This window comes from Microtus oregoni, unplaced genomic scaffold (assembly GCF_018167655.1).
Source record: "Microtus oregoni isolate MIOR12 unplaced genomic scaffold, Mior012 000011F_ref0000422, whole genome shotgun sequence".
Taxonomy (NCBI): domain Eukaryota; kingdom Metazoa; phylum Chordata; class Mammalia; order Rodentia; family Cricetidae; genus Microtus; species Microtus oregoni.
In genome coordinates this window covers 4177154-4193770 of record NW_024543070.1, presented here as the reverse complement: position 1 = coordinate 4193770, position 16617 = coordinate 4177154, and the positions used below count along the sequence as shown (strand labels likewise).

The following is a 16617-nucleotide window of genomic DNA, read 5'->3' as shown; positions in this document are numbered from 1 at the left end:
ACTGGGGCATGTATGCATTTCTTTCAGCTCTAGGAACACATCTGGTGCAGATCAGGAAAGGTGCTGTACATGCTGCCTCAGTCTCTGTGAGTTCATGAGAGCATCCATCATGTTGATGTAGGGGACCCTTCTTTGCAGCATCTTCCAACTACTCTGGCTTTTACACTCTTTCTGCCTTCTCTTCTGCAGAATTCCCAGAGTCCCGAGGAGAGGAATCTGGTAGAGAATTCCATTTACAGCTGAGTGTTCCTTGGTCTCTCATTCTGCTTGCTTTCTGAATGTGGGTCTCTCTATTTGTTCCCATCTATTATAAGAGTAAGCTTTTCTAACAATAGCTGAGCAAGTCCCTGATCTATGAACATAGCAGAATGCCATTAGTAGTCATTTTATTGCTGCATTCCTTTAGTAGAACATTAGCACTTGGTGGTACACTAGTCCTCAGGCTGTGAAGTCTCAGGTTTGTGGTCACCCAAGTGGTGTCATGTATGCATTTCATTGTGTGTAATGGGCCTTAAGCCAAATCATATATTAGTTAGTTACTTCCACAAGCTTTAGACAAGACTTTAAATTTATTTACTTAAAATAATCTAGTTGGATTGACAGTTGTATATAGTTTTATAAATTTACATACTTTGTAAGAATTCTACAGGAATATCAGCCAAGGGACACTATTTACATGTAATATATTTTATGTGACTGTTAAATTAAGATGAAGTAAATAATGATAACTTTATAAGCATAACTCTGCACAACTCATTGAACATGGAAAACTTGAGCTGGTGCCTACATGAACCTTTTGTCCCTATGTTCTAGTCCCTTTGGTACACAGATAGTACTCTTCAGGCTACATGAAAAAATATGGACACCAAGCTGGCCAAAAACCATTTACCTACAATCTGGGATTCCTGAAAAAATAAGCTGTGCCAATGGTGGCAGAGAACTCGTGAGAGCAGCTAGTTAATACCTGATTTGAACTCAGACCCACTACAAAAAAAAGGAACCCATATTCAACGTTGCTTGGGTGATCAAGAGTCAGAAACTAGATAGTCCAGAGTCCTAGGGTAAAACCAAACACTTCTGATCTAATATAAAAAATATATCAGTAAAATTATTCCTAATGATATTCTGCTATACTCATAGATCAGTGCCTTATCCAGTCATGATCAGAGAGACTTCCTTTAGCAGCAGAAGGGCAAAGATGCAGAGATCAATGATCAGATGTTATGTGGAGAGAGTCTAAAGTTAGAGCTCTCCATCATACTCCTCCCCTCAAAGCTCAGGGAATCCCATGGGAGAAGAGGATGAAAGATTGTAAAGGCTGGGGCAGGGGTGGAGGATATTACAAAAACAAGGCCATCTGAATCATTAAGCACGGTACATATGAACTCACAGAGACTAAAGCTGGAATTCCAGAGCATAGAAGGGGCTGCACCAGTTCCTCTGAATCAATTTAGCAATCAATTTAGCAATCAATTTAGGACTTTTATAAGACTCCTGACTGTGAGAACAAGTGTGTCTCTGACTCAAGCTTGCTCTTGGTACTCTTTTTCTTCTGCTAGTTTACCATGTCCATCTTTGATATGATAGTTTTTGCTTTATCTTATTATATTGTATTTTTTCATGTTTGGTTGTTATCTCTTAGAAGCCCATTCTTTTCTAATGAGAGACAGAAAGGGAGCAGATCCTGAGGGAAAGGGAGAGGAAAGATGGGAGAGAAGAGGAGGGGGAAGAGGAGAGGAGAGAGAAGTGGATAGGATTGGGGAGGAACTAGAAGGAGTAGAGGGATGGCAAACTATTATTAAGATATGTTGTATGAGACAAATATCTATTTTCAATAAAAAATAAAGCAGCAATGTAAGGAATACAAATTTCTTCTTATATTTGGCTTGCGTTTATGTCTGTGTGTCATCTGCATGTCTAGTGCCCACAGAAGGTAGAAACATGGTCAGGTCTCCTGGAACTGACAAAAACTATTACAAAAATTTGTGAACTGCCACGTGGGTTCTGGAAATTGAACCAGGGTCCTCTAGAAGAGCAAAATAGGACTCTTAACCATTGATCCATCTTTCCAAATCATAAGCATATTATTGAACATGTTCATTTTGTAAAAGATTTTGTTTGAAAATGGTTGGCTGACAGGCAAAAGAGCAGAATCCTTGTATTATTATTGATTACTGACTAATTTAGAGGCTCTAATTATTCTGCCAAAAATACCCAGAGTGAAATATAGTGATAATGGAGCATGTAGACATCAAATGATGTGAGTCTCCTAAAAGCACTAAGATTAAAATTGTTAAAACTCCCAGACACATTTCCTGAATTGTTTGCTTGGTAGTTCACCCCGTTTATGGCAAACACATTGCATCCTATTAGAAGCATTTGTCTTCATGAGGTTTATCACTACTGTAATCTACTGTTTCTATTGCAAAGTTTGTAAAGTTAAAGGCACGAAGCAACCTGAATATATTACCTTATATCTATAGTACATAGGAGTCCAAAATGACTAACCATCCTTTAATCAGAGAATTTAGAGGCTTTAGATGGGACCACCTTGTTTCTTCCAGCATCTAAAACCAGACAAATTATCTAGGCTCTTGGCTTTTTCTTTCATTCAAAATCTGTAACAATCAAGAGACTACATACATCGCATCCTTCTCAATTTGGCTTTTCTGCCTCCTTGTCAATGTCAAATGGATTCTTGGAATTGCAATGGGTCTAAATGGATCATCCAGAACAGTTTAAATATTTCCAAGTAAGCAGTTAGCTTTCACACCTGCAATCTAAATTCCTACTTATTATATGAAAGTTCACTGACAGCTTCTGAGGATAAGCATGTAGACATATTTGAAAAGTCATAATTCTATCTATCAAAACTACAAGTAATTTTATTATTTTCTCAATTTATTTACACATTGACAAATAAAAGACTATAATTATGTCTGTCTTTTTTATTTGTGATTGATGGGATGAAAACTAAATACAAAATTATGTGTCTAACATCCTGTTTGCTATGGCTCCCATCTCCCATTTGTATACTCTTCTATATTGACCTGATCTAGAACAACTTGAGGTTTATTCAAAAGTCGAATGAAAGGATATTGGTATGCTAGCTCTATGGGAGTGGCGAATAAATACAAATTGAAACTGTGTAGAGTTATAGTATAGATACAGCACACCAAATACTGGGTATGAATAAAGATGAATGAGGAAATGACATATCTTAATACTTATTATTGGATACATACATACACAAGCACACATATATGGGATTAATATCTAAAATGCATTAACATATTACAAAAATCTCCAAATGAAATATAAAAACACTACAAGTATCCAGATTTAAAATTTACAGAAGATATTGGTAGATTTTTTTCTATGATAACATAAAATTGGAAAAGTAAAAATTATTCAGAATAACTAGCTCTCATTAAATTAGCAGAAAATGCAAATTAGAACTATAACCACACCTGTCAGGATGTTATTGTCAGTACATCAACTGATACGTGTTGGAAAGGGCACAGAGAAAATGAGCACTTGCACAGTGTTGATGGGAATGCGCATTGGTACAGATATTCTGGGAAGCAGTACAGTGGTTCTTCGAAAGCTAAAAATAGTGTGACGGGTGCATCCCACCTCATTACACTATTATTCCAGACGTGGCAATAGTCTGTGCTGGTGAATGGGTAAGGACATTGTAAAGCATAGAATGCATTCACACATGTATATACAGAGGGAGGCAGGGAAAGAGGAGAGAGAGATATTATTCACTTTAAAATGTCATATTCTCCAGTCCATGACAACACGAGTTGAATTGGAGAACACTGAAGTAGTTACAATGATTTAGACACACACACATCCAAAAAAAATCCTCAGTGATTGCTTAGTTGCACACTGTATTTTAAGACTCTTTAAAATTTATTCTTGAAACCTTGTTCAGTCAATGCAGCATTCAATGTCTGCATTCACTACATACTCAAGACTTAACATTGCCTTCATACACCAGGAAAAGAAAAATGTGCACAATAACATGTATAAATTTTCCAGTACATGAGAATTTATTATTTCTAATATAAGAAATATTAAAAATAAAAGAATAGTATTATCTTAATTACTTTAGTATTTACCTGTTTAAAAGGTAAAAATAAGTATACTGTATGAGAAACAAAAATTAAATATCTCAGTTTTTTGAAATTTTGATATTAACAGATGTGTAATTTATATTATAATTGAAAGCTGAATACAAGATTGGAAACAGCTTGTGGGAGGACCGATAGCTCTGAAGTGGCTGAGAGTCAGAACTTGAGATGTCCACTCAGTACTTTGATCCCCTCTACTATGGCTGTGCCTTTGTGAACTCTGTCCTTGTTTGTTACAAGTGAGACGGGGACTATTTAAGTTGATATCCCCAATGGAGATGCAGTGTTTTCATGTTAAATGATATGATAAATTCAGATGAATGAGTGCTATGTAAAAGTTTGAATATATTTGATTTAATTCCCAATTTTTTCACAGTATTTCTCCAGTACAAAATCCCAGGTTATATGAGTAGCCTACTCTCTGGACATAGTATCAATATGTTAAAAAATGTGTGGGCCTTTCTAGTGAGCCTATGTTCACACTAAGCACATTTTATGATAGAAAACAATTATAAATAAAAATCCTTTCATTTGTCTTAACTTTTTTTTTGTTTTTGTATAGAATTTCTTCCTCGTGCTCTAGGTAGTATTTGTAATAAAATCAAACATAGAGTTTGGCAGTGGTAGCACAAGCACATAATCCTAGTTGCTTGTGAGGCAAGGAAGGAGCATCTCTGAGTAAATATGTGTGTGTATGTGTGTTTGTGTGTGTGTGTGTGTGTGTGTATGAAGAACATTTAAAATATATGGCATACTCTAAGAAAGTTATCAAAATTATTTTTTATCAGAAGCAAAATGGTATAGAATACACAGAACTGTACTTGTTTCTATCATTTTGTGTGTGTGTGTGTGTGTGTGTGTGTGTGCGTGCGCGTGTATGTGTAGGTGCATATATGCAATGGGTGCACTTGTGTAACTGTTTGTGGAGGCCAGAGGACAATATTGCCTATCATTGCGGAGGTGTTGTCTGCCTTGTTTTTGGAAACAGGGTCTTTCACTGATGTGGATCTGACTGATTACCCCAGATTGACTGTCCACTGATGGCCATCTATTCTCATGTCTCTACTTCTTCAGAGAAGAAATGATGACAACCATAGCACAGCTTTTCTATGTGGGTTCTGGGTGACCATACTTGTGTCCTCATATTCATGAGGCAACCACTTATAAACTGGGCTATCCTAGCTGTCTTGCCTCTGTCCATACTATATGAAATGGCTTCATTATATTTTTTTAAGCCTTCAAGTGATGTTTTATGTCTAGAGAGTGTACCATATAGCATAGGCACCATGAAGAAGACCATGGAAAATTTTTGAGGTCCGTGTTTCACATTGGCATTAATTCCTACTACCTCAAATAAAGGAACATTCATACATAGGCAAACTACTCATGGCAAAATTATGTACCTTGTAAATTGTAAACAGATATTTCCCACATGAAATCAGAAACTTAATTTAAATTAAAATAAATTTATTTTATTTTAATTTCTCACACAATGTTCTAAGGTTACACATTGGAAACCTGTAGCCTCACAAATCTCTTATCAACATGAACTACAGTTTCATGTCTAAGCTAATATCAAGGCATTTGCCCTAATCACGTTACGAGCTCATCAAAGAGAAGCAGGAGTGACAATGGCGATGTGTATGAAGTCAGGTAAGTCAGTGCCTGACTTGTTTATGCTTGTTATTCTGTGTTTGAAAATCTCAGGAAACACTTTGCCACTTGAAGCTTGCCTCCTGTACGCGCCCCACCTCATATCCTGCTCAGCAAGAGGAGCGCAGGAAGTGGTTTCGAAGGGCTGCCAATTCATCTGTGCCATTCTTCTCTCTGGGGAGTAGAGGTTGAGGTCATCTCCTTACTCTTCCAGATGGCTGTGCACCAAAGGCCTTCTGCATTAGAGTCTAACTGGTTTTCAGGGTATAATAGTAGCAAGAAGAGGTTCAAGTACAATATGCCTCTTTGTGTGCTCACTACAAATTTAAAAATAAATCCAAACAGTTTATTTAAAAGCATCTGTGAAAATATTCCAACAAGAGAATAAGGTAGATGTTAAAAAGAAAGGCTAGCATTATTGTCCAGGTTCTCTTTTGCCTTCTGTGCATCAAAAACTTCCCTCTGCTTTGCTCAACCCTTTCCCAATTCCTTCATCTCCCTTGACTGTGTGACGAATAGAGCCCTGTCTCTATTTGTGTCCCTGTGTAACTATCTTTCCCATAGTTTCAGTTATTTCTTCCTTTTAAAAATGAATTCAATCTCAATTTGCTTACTCTACTCCTATGTATTTTCAGTGTTATTTCCCATGTTAGAATGCCCGTCTTTCTATCTACTCGATCACAATGAAATATCCGAAGATCATCTGGGCTTCATCATCCTCAGTGTGTGCTTTTCTTCCTTTTTTACATCGCAGATTGAATCACCTGTATGTGTTCCTGCAGTTATGGCTGCACCTTCTTCCTTCTGTTGCATCAGTGATTCACATAAGCCTTGAGTGGTTGGAAACTTAACAAGCAGTGTTATGAGTAAGCAAACATCACAAATGAGAGCAAAGAGTCAAAATATCTGAGCATTTACTCTACTGGGCAGTGCAGACAGCTGACAGAAAGGATGACAAAGATGCATAATTTCCTCGTAATTTTCATTCTAACAATAATTGTAATAACCACTTTACCCATTATTTAATGATTATTTTGAGTGCTACGTTTGCATTATAAAGTGATGAACATATTACTATAAAGCATTTCCTATACTAATGGTTGAGAATACCAGTTCAGACATAGAATCAATGATTCAAAAGGCTTCAATTATTTATTAGCTCCTTCATGTTTTTTATAAAACCAGGAGCTGTAACTAGTAACAGCTACACACACACACACACACACACACACACACACACACACACATACAGACATACACACACACATTGCAAAATGTTTCTGAAATGAAATATTTTAGATGCATATATTTTATTTCTGCTGAAGCCTTTATTTCTATTTTTCTGGTTATTCATATTTATTTGAAAACTTCTGAGGAAACTCATAAACATTCCATTAAAGATGATGAATGCTCAGGAGTAATTACACAGAAGTCTCAGAACTATCTCTAAAATGTATCTATTTTTAATTTTCTACCATCCATAAACGAAATGTCAAGACTACCTATTACATATATGTGCTCTTACTTCCATCCTGGTAATAATCAAGAGAGATGATGATATTTGACTTATAAGGAAAGTGGCCTGATATAAACATTTTGAAATATTTCTCTTGAGATAGGATCAGTATGATATCCACCTGGTGCACTCAATGACTTTTTTTTATAAACCAGTGTTCAGAAATGAATCACAGTGGTCAAACTAGGAGTATTAATTAAATCTCAATATCGGAAAGGACATCTATGAACAGATTTGAGGCTGTATCATTTAAAATCCAAATCAAAAGAACAACATTAGGCTGGTTTTGTGCATCAAATTGTTTCTTCCATCCAATAGCTCAAACTTAAAATAACAGTAGATTATTATGCTTTTGTTCCTTCTCTACCTAAAAGGACACTCTTATTAACCAAAAGATAAATCATTTGTGGAATCCACCCATTATCTTTATAATACACTTCACTTGTTTGAATTTTCATTATTGAATTTTTACTTTGCAGATTCTATTTCACATTCTGGTGCATATGATAATATATTTACCAAACATTCCTGTCTAATTTCATGTTCTACAGTGAAACTCAGTTTTATTATTAGTGTGTTTGAAGTCTAGCTTGATATAGTATTAAAACCTATTCTATTTAGGATACCTATGATTTCAGATAACAGAAAACCCTAACAAATTAGACTTAATTATAAAGGAAACAATCATCATTCATACCACAAAGGTACAGAGTTTCAGCAGCTAATTCAAGGAAGAAAACAGTTTTTCTCTCTATGCTTAGTAGCACCAGGAAATCTCTCACATGGCTGCAGAAGTTTTTCACACTTGTGGTTCTATTAAAAGGGAGTACAAAGTCTTGAAGGGAGGACATCTCTTCCAGAGTCTTATTTTCTAAGACTTAATAAGCAAGCACCTCCCATCATCACCCTAAAGGCTTCCTCTTTTTTCTCCTTGGGCAGTATTGTATCTAACACTTAGGTCTAAGCCAAGTGTGTGAACAGAAAGAAATGGTGAAGTAGTTATAATCCTTGTTTCATCTGGACCAAGAGAGTTGCCTCTATTTCCAGGATTGCACAGCATATGGGGGAGGAGTGAACTCTCTACCAAGCAAGAGTATGGGTACAGCTTTTGCTAGGCAGCAAGTTATATCTAAAAACTAAAGCACAAGTCTGAAAGATGTCATAGTACTGTAGGGAAATAGATAAGACAATGAAAGATTGTAAATAATACTAAAAAGTGTAGCACTAATGGACAGGTGTTCAGGGTTGTAACTTGGATTGTGACAGTAAGCAGGAAGAAGAAGCATCAGATTTGAGATGAAAAGGTACCAATCAGAGACACTGGAGATGAGGAGAGAATCAGAGATCAAATATTACCATATATGGTCATGATTACTATTTAGGGAATTTGTTGTTTCAATTCTGGTAAAACTTGATAGGACCTCACAAATTCACATGATTTAATATTTAAAATGGCCTGCTGTTGTCATTTTCTTTGTTTATGATATTCATTTAAAGAAAGTTAAAATTCCAAAGGTCTGAAATGGTAATTCTAGAATAAATAAGTTTGATGTTTCAAAACTATGACATTGAAAGCACAAAGCCACAATATTGTAGGCTACTGTCACCATGCTTTTTATTTGACTGTGTGTGTTGTCACTTTCTAGAATATATTATTTTACTCTGAGCATTTGTACCAAAATACGAAACATCATTATCTGTTAACTCCATCAAGGCAATTTTCAGTTATATTGTCAGAGAATAGCAGAAAATAAGTTGTCATTTTCATTTTTCTGTTTTAATCACAAAAGAAGCGAGGCATTTTAGATTTCTGGCTGATAGGAACATGTTCCTGCTTATTAAATCTGTTCTTACATAGCACTAGGGTTTGAGTCCCACTGTGTTAGCACCACATAAAGCCAGGTTTTGCTTTATGAAATACGTGATCTAATCACAGGTGAAGCTAAGAAAGTGGTGTGGCATATCTAAGAGAAGAAATTTCAATGGTTTCATTTGTAAAAATATACCAGTAATGGGGAGGAGAGAAGTCGTAGTGGTTCAGAGTACTTTTTGTTTATGCAGAGGACCTGAGTTTAATTCCCAGCAACCACATGGCTGCTCACAATGCTCTGTAATTCAACTTCCAAGTGATCCGATGCCTTTTCTGATCGCCAGAGAAACAAGCATGCACACAGTTCACAGACACACAAGTAAGCAAAACACTCATGCACATAAAAGAAAATTTTAAAATCACTAAAATTTTAGAATAAACATGTACAATTAAAAACAAGAACTATCCTAGCAACAAACTAGTAATACAGCTTTAATGAATCTTGTCTTCAGCATACTTTACACAAGTTAAATTCATTTAAAACTTATTTGATCTTCCATGGAAGGTTAGATGTCCCATATGTTACAGCAAAAACACCATAATGCCCTTTAATTGGATATGAATGGCTGTAAATTCACATATAATAAAAGATTTGCCAAGTTTACTTTTTATTGGAGGAAATTATAAAGTAAAGAAACTTCTATAATACCCTTCGTTTAGTAGGAGATTTTTTTTGTCAATTATTTGCTTTAGAGATACAAATTGGGGGAAATAAACATATTATTATTATTATTATTATTATTATTATTATTATTATTATTATTATTATAGAGGTAGTACATTTGCTGATTGATCCTAAAATATAATTATTGGTAGCCTTCAAAGTAAGACCCTTTAATGACTTTTCTATTTCTTAATGAATAGCATGAGCCTAGATTCGGAGGTTTCCATGTCTCAGGATTCAGCATGTCCTCCAGTGATGTTTTTTCAGTTTCTTCATGTTCTTCCTTCTCTTTAGTTCCTTAACCATTTTTCTTTTCTTTATCTTAATTCTATATCTATTTTGCTGATATATATATGTATATATGTATAATTAAATTTCTTTGATCTGTTTCCTTTGCTTATTCCAAATGAAAGTACGCTCATCTTCCTTCTGCACACATAGAAAATTAACTTCTTCCCAAACCCCTTTTACTATTTATTCATGATAGAGTAATTTATTCCTTACACGTAGAGAGATTATAAATTGTTTTTACACTCATAACTGGTCTTAGTCTATGCCAAATTATATACTGGATTCAACCAACCACAGCAAAAATATTTTGAGTGCTCTTGTTATCTTTCCTCATTTATATAATTTATATTTGGATGGGGAATTATCAAACAATGGAAACTAAGAACAAAAAATTGAAATAATTGACTTCAAATGATAGAATTTTGCAGAATTTCATCATATTTTGTGCTTGTTCTTTGACATTGAATACAACTGTTTTCTTAAGATGTCTTGTGCAGTTCTGTGACAGATTAAGAATGGTTTGTCATATCACTTTTTAAATTTTAAATGAACTATAGGTAATCTTTTATTTTATAAAATGATAGAAGAGTCAAATACATTATTCTTTAAATATAATTACCTATCATATCTGAAAGAAAAACAGTAATCTTAACTAGAACTTAAGTAACCACTATAATATGGGAACATTGTGGTCTGGACACTATTTCATAATATATTAACTCCTTGTCTATTATATATGTGTAAGGTGGTTTCTAGTAAATAATAGTGGAATTAAAATATTTGTAATTATGTTTCCACTCATTTATTAAGTGTGACTTGACTCAGTGACTAGAATGAAATGCAGTTGTTCAGGAACTAAAGAACATAGCAGTCAATGCACAGAGACTGATAGCCTTGACAAATATGTTCATCCCAGAGGGACAACTGATGAAATTATATAGTAAGCGTGATAAATAATTATGCTTTGCATTGTAAGATAACATGTATGGAGATATAGTGCTAACACCCATGGAATCTTCAATTCCAAGTATCACAAACAAAAAGTTATAAATGAATAAAGAAAATATGTATAATATAATTCAAATCTAGAAAGGCACATAAAAAAGAGAGGAGATTTGGTTTGTAATCTTAAAGAGAGTAGACAGGATTAACCACAGCAAGAGGATGTTTTAAAGTCAAAATGCGAGCATAGAGGAGAAACTAATCCATGATGCCATGTATTTCAAGAGCTTTTGATGTAAAGGGCAAAGGAACAAGGACTTCTGAAGTAAAAGTGTGCCTTAGCCTTAAGGAAGAATCATCCCAGGAAGACTGAAGTCATAAACTCAAGGAGTCCCAATCAGCCTGATGATGTAGGACTTTCCCAGCTCTTGTGAACAGAGGGCTGGGGAAGATTGACTTGTATTTCATAGTCATTGCCCTCACTAATGAGTCCATGATGGGCTGGCTGTACAGAATAAGGACACAAGACAGAAGAGAGTTTGACGGTTGTTACTGTAGTTCAGACAAGGAAGAACAGTAACATATGGATCAAGTGATCACTCTGGATGAGATGAAGAATATTCGTATTTTTGTAGGATCAAGAATCCTACATTCTAAAGATAAAAGTCTCTGATAAGACTTTTCATAGGAGATGGATAGCATTGAGCCAGTTTATAAAGTATAAATCAGATTAATTTGTCTCCTTTGTTAGTAAGTACAGCAAGAAGAAAATAGAGAAAATGGATGCATTCTCTAAGTGATTTCTTAGGTGAGTTAATAATGAAACATTATTTTAAAGAATATAATTTCAAAAATAAATAGTACCGTTAATAACATCAAAGCAAACACAAGAGTACTTGTATCAATCATTGCAAGTCATTTATGCTAATACACATGTCAGGAGAAATTAGACACTTGATTTGAACTTAGCCTTGGAACTCATCCTCTTTGTTAAATGTAGTATTAGAAGGATTGTTTTGTAAATTGGGATCAGGCTTTAAAATCAATCTACAGGTGATACAAGATGAAAATAAAGCTATAAATGCAAAAGGAATCTGATAAGTTACCTATAAGCACAGATGAACAAATAGAATTTACTAGAAAAGTAGATTGTGGCTACTGAGAGAAAGAAGTCCTTTGGCACCTGGGTTCCTGCTGAAGGAATCTATGAGTGTGAGTCTAGTCATCAGAGGAAGGAAATACAATTCTCTATGTCTGGGATAAGGCCATTCACTTCTAGTTTCTTGTGTATCTGGTACAATAAGTTAAAATAACACATAGGAAAAAAACTTGTAGTACATTATGCTTCCATCTATGGCCCACTGCACAATGATTTACATTTAAGATATTACTTTAATATCTGTTTAGAATTCCATATATCAATTCATTTTGTTAAATACACTTTATAAGTATATAGACCAGGAGAGAACGTTCAGTCCATGTGGTTATAGTGAAATGTCTTTGCACATAAACATGACTAGAATTAATGGTTATCTTTGTTATTTTGTCTGTAAGAAAAAATAATACCAAAGTCCCCATATAACTCAAAGGTTATGGTTCCAACAAATGGAACTTCCTTTAAAAGATGAATTGAGTCATTATGGATTGATAAAATAAAGCCAAAATTTCAATATAATGTTATCTATTTTTAAGCACCTGTCAAAGGACTAATTGCTTTTCTGTAGTTGTCGAGGGTGATGAACACATCACTTAATTCCCCAGACTTCCCGACATCATGTAGTCATGTGTATGTATTACACCTCATTCCTAAAGACATAATATTTAGATGTTTGTCCTCCACCATTAACTAAAGCAATTATGCAGTATGCAGGAAAGTAATTATATGTACAATGGACATTAAATTGGCCAAGATTTATACTCATTCTATCTGTCCTTTGAGTTTTAACTCAGGAATTAATTTGATTAGTTTAAAAACCTACCTACTTCATACATTGTAATATTAAATTCATATTCAATGTCAAGTTATTTTGTTATATTCCTTGATTTCTTCACATAGTTGTAAGTATAGATGATGGCATGCAGACTATTTCTCCTTGTTGACCTATATAATGTCAGCTGCTGCAATTTGTGGCTTTACGAACAGTTTCTTTTTTAATATTTCATCGTTTGACTGGACAATGGCCTAAAGGTATACATTTATTTCAAAAATATTCAAAAATATAGATCAAAGAATAGTAAGCCCATGCTTCCCCTCCACCAGCAGAACAGCCTTTCTTCAGTCCTCTGGTGAACCACTCCATGCCACACACACTGAACACCATCACCCTGGGTAGCACATACTTCAGTTCTTTGCTGTGGCATTCACAAGCTGTTGTTAACCCCCACTGTTGACATCCTTGTCACTTCAGCATTGTGAACACCTGCAGCGCAGAAATTTCTTTTTTTTTTTAACGCTCAAGGTCTTCAGAAATAAACACTAGACAACATTGATTTTCAGTGTTTTGTCTTGAATTGCTATTATGATTACAATGCAGAGAAACTCTTATCATCTGTGGGAGGAATTCAATAAAATCCACCTGAAGCACATTCTTAAAGTATCTTTTTTTGAGGCAATGTTGATAAGATTTAGAAATGCCAGCATTTTGGGACTGTCTTGAGAGGAGAAAATTAGTATGCTGAACATTCCTTTGTACTTCGTAGCAAATTTGTTCAATGTATGCAATTAAAGTTATATTTGCACAATTCAAGATTAAGTGCAATCAATAAGAAAACGCTATGAGTTTGGAGTGACTTGGGTAGTTCTGCTAATGATTTGAATATAAAACACAAGGCAAGCACAGATATAAATACTTTTATTGTTAAACTGAAGCAAGCTAGAACAAAGAATGATAGTATTCAGATTCAAAGACCGGTCATGGTAATTGTGTGTGGGTGTGAGAAGTCATGGAAGTACTTTCTCTTTTTTAATCCTCCTGCAACAGTGCAACTGGAGCTCATGATCAGAGCTGCACTGCTTAAAGGTCATATACATCTGGGATGGGTAAAGAAGGGGATGCCTACATGAATTTCCTCGGTCCTTACAATGTGCCTTTCTCTTGTAAAGCAAATATAGATGAATCATATGTTAAGAAACTGCATACTGCTCAAAGCCACAATAATCCCATGCTTTCTCCCAGCTCTTGGTAACAAAAACAGAATGCCAACTGGAAAATGCAGCTGTCATCATTGCAATTTACCCTACTGATGCATGTATGCTTTAGTATCTCTTAGTCTGATTTCTTGAGCAGCTCATCGTTTAATGCTTCTGATCATGGACAGTGCCTTGGAGGGAGGACAATAGAAAACAACTTGCTAATGGTTTTATGCATTTGGAATGACAGATTGTATCGCTGCCTTTTCTTATGATGAATCTGCTGTGATGGGCTGAGAACATTCAGTATTAAACTCCCAAGTACTTAATCTGAAACTAGAACTGTAGATACTGCAGAGGTTGATTTGGGGATCTCTAGGAAATCATGAGCCTCCATTCATCTCATCAGGAGATTGGTTATTATAGTCTACCAGCATCAGCAAAGTATCTTTCCCCCCTGCAACATTCATCCTCTCAACCAGTTATTCCTATTATATCAGACAGATAACCCTTCAACCTACTAAAGTTTCCCTTGAGCCTAGGAACATCATGAAAACCTCCCTTAACCAAGATCCCAAAAGCAACCATACTACCAAATGATTGAAGTCCTATCACTCAAATTTCCTCTTTTCTTGATTTCCGACTTTCTGCTCCAATTTTCTTTTATCTCATTTCCTTTGTTCTTTGGCATTCTTTCTTCTTCTTGCCAAGTGCATCCACCCTGCCAGAACTCAGTGCATGCCTGCTTTCTTTCACATGCTGAAATCTTTTCTGAGGCCATCAATGCACGCCGCCTTTCCTTCACAGCTTAACTTTACTGAGGCGATCTCTTTCCGTTCCTTGATCTCAAGCCCGTTTGTTACCCGACAACTATTAAGACAGTGTCATCGAAAGAGCATTTGACACCATCTTCCAGATCTGTGCACACAGCCTACCTCTCTCACAAGTCCATTTTTCTCCATTCAGACTGTATGAACCCAGGACGCTCAGGACAGAAGTCAGTCCCCCTCCATAAACTGCCCCATTCTTCTGAGATGTCTGGTCCGGCAGCACCCTTATTAAATTCCAGAGTAATACTTCTAAAATACTGGATTCTTAGTTGTCTGTGAAATTAACATGAACAATACTTGTCTTGCAAAATTTACTGTCAAGTATTGGATTTTTTTTAAAAAAAACACTAATTGGAAAAATATGATTGTTACCTCTTTTGTAGATCTACATAAAACTAGGACCCTGAACATCAGTTTGATTAAAATGTGATGTAATAAAAATGAGGAAAAGGTTATTTTCCCTTTGAGTATCCTCTGTAAACTTGTTTTTATAAAAATGAAGAAAATTTTAAAATATGTAACATGCTAGAAGTCTCTTTAAAATCAGGCATTAAAATTAGAAATTTTAAAGTTAATATATAATTATCTAGAAGCAAGATTGAGTGGTTATATGATATTAATTGAACAGAATATTAGTTATTAGAGTGATGAGTCAGAAATAATAAAATATACATGAAAAAATTGTGATACAGAATTTTATGTGTGGCAGGTTAAATTATTTAAAACAGAAAATCCTAAATATATATTTCAAGAAGATAACTATTTAAATATTTGTTCTTAAAATTTAGAGTATCACATTATCATATTAAAGACACATTTTCTCTTTTCAAAATACTATTAAAATTTTTAATATGCACAATAATTTGATATAGTAAAATATTTTTTTCTTTGTTAAATAAAAATTTTATAGTTTCTTGAAAGCAGTTGCATAGTAAAACAAATAAATAACCAAAACTGAAATTAAGACACAAAGATACATTTACCCTCTACTTACCAACAAAGGGATAATTTTTACTTTATAAAGTTTTAATGAAGTTTGCAATAATTTTGAGTTACTTCTACTCCAATATCAATTCATGCCCATCTAAATCATGCTAAATTCTCTCTTGTCTTTTTTAGTTTTTCACGAGTTAAAGCAACTGATTTGAAATCTGAATACCAGCCAAGTGGTGATGGTTTTGTTTTGTCATGGGATTTATGTTGGTAGCTTCAAGGAGAGCATTTATTTGGACTCTGTGGAGAAATGATTTTTCTGTCTGTCAAAATAGATGGAGTGTTTTCTGCATCTGGGCAGCAGCAGCCTGCAGTCCCAGCTCTCAAATTCGCAGGATTTGATGTTGTTTACTTTATTTATTCTCACTATATTCTTGTAAGCACCGGTAGCCCTATGAAAGCATGTGTTAGTGATTACATTCGAAGCTCACATCTATCATTTGAGACTCTTACTATAAAGCTGGAAACATTTTCAAAATGAATACCTGAAGCCTTAATTTGATGCTTACACAGACACAAAGGCCTTCAACACCAGATATTCTGAGAACCATTCAAGCTCTCCCCAACCTTCTTTGGCCATTTTATTCAA

At 34.8% G+C, this 16617-nt stretch overlaps 1 protein-coding gene across 1 annotated transcript in view; it reads left to right on the top strand.

Moving 5' to 3' along the window:
- The window catches only part of LOC121453142 (protein Largen), a 265911-nt gene that overhangs the window by 186608 nt on the left and 62686 nt on the right, over positions 1-16617 (top strand). The gene's annotated exons all lie outside the window — the stretch shown is intronic.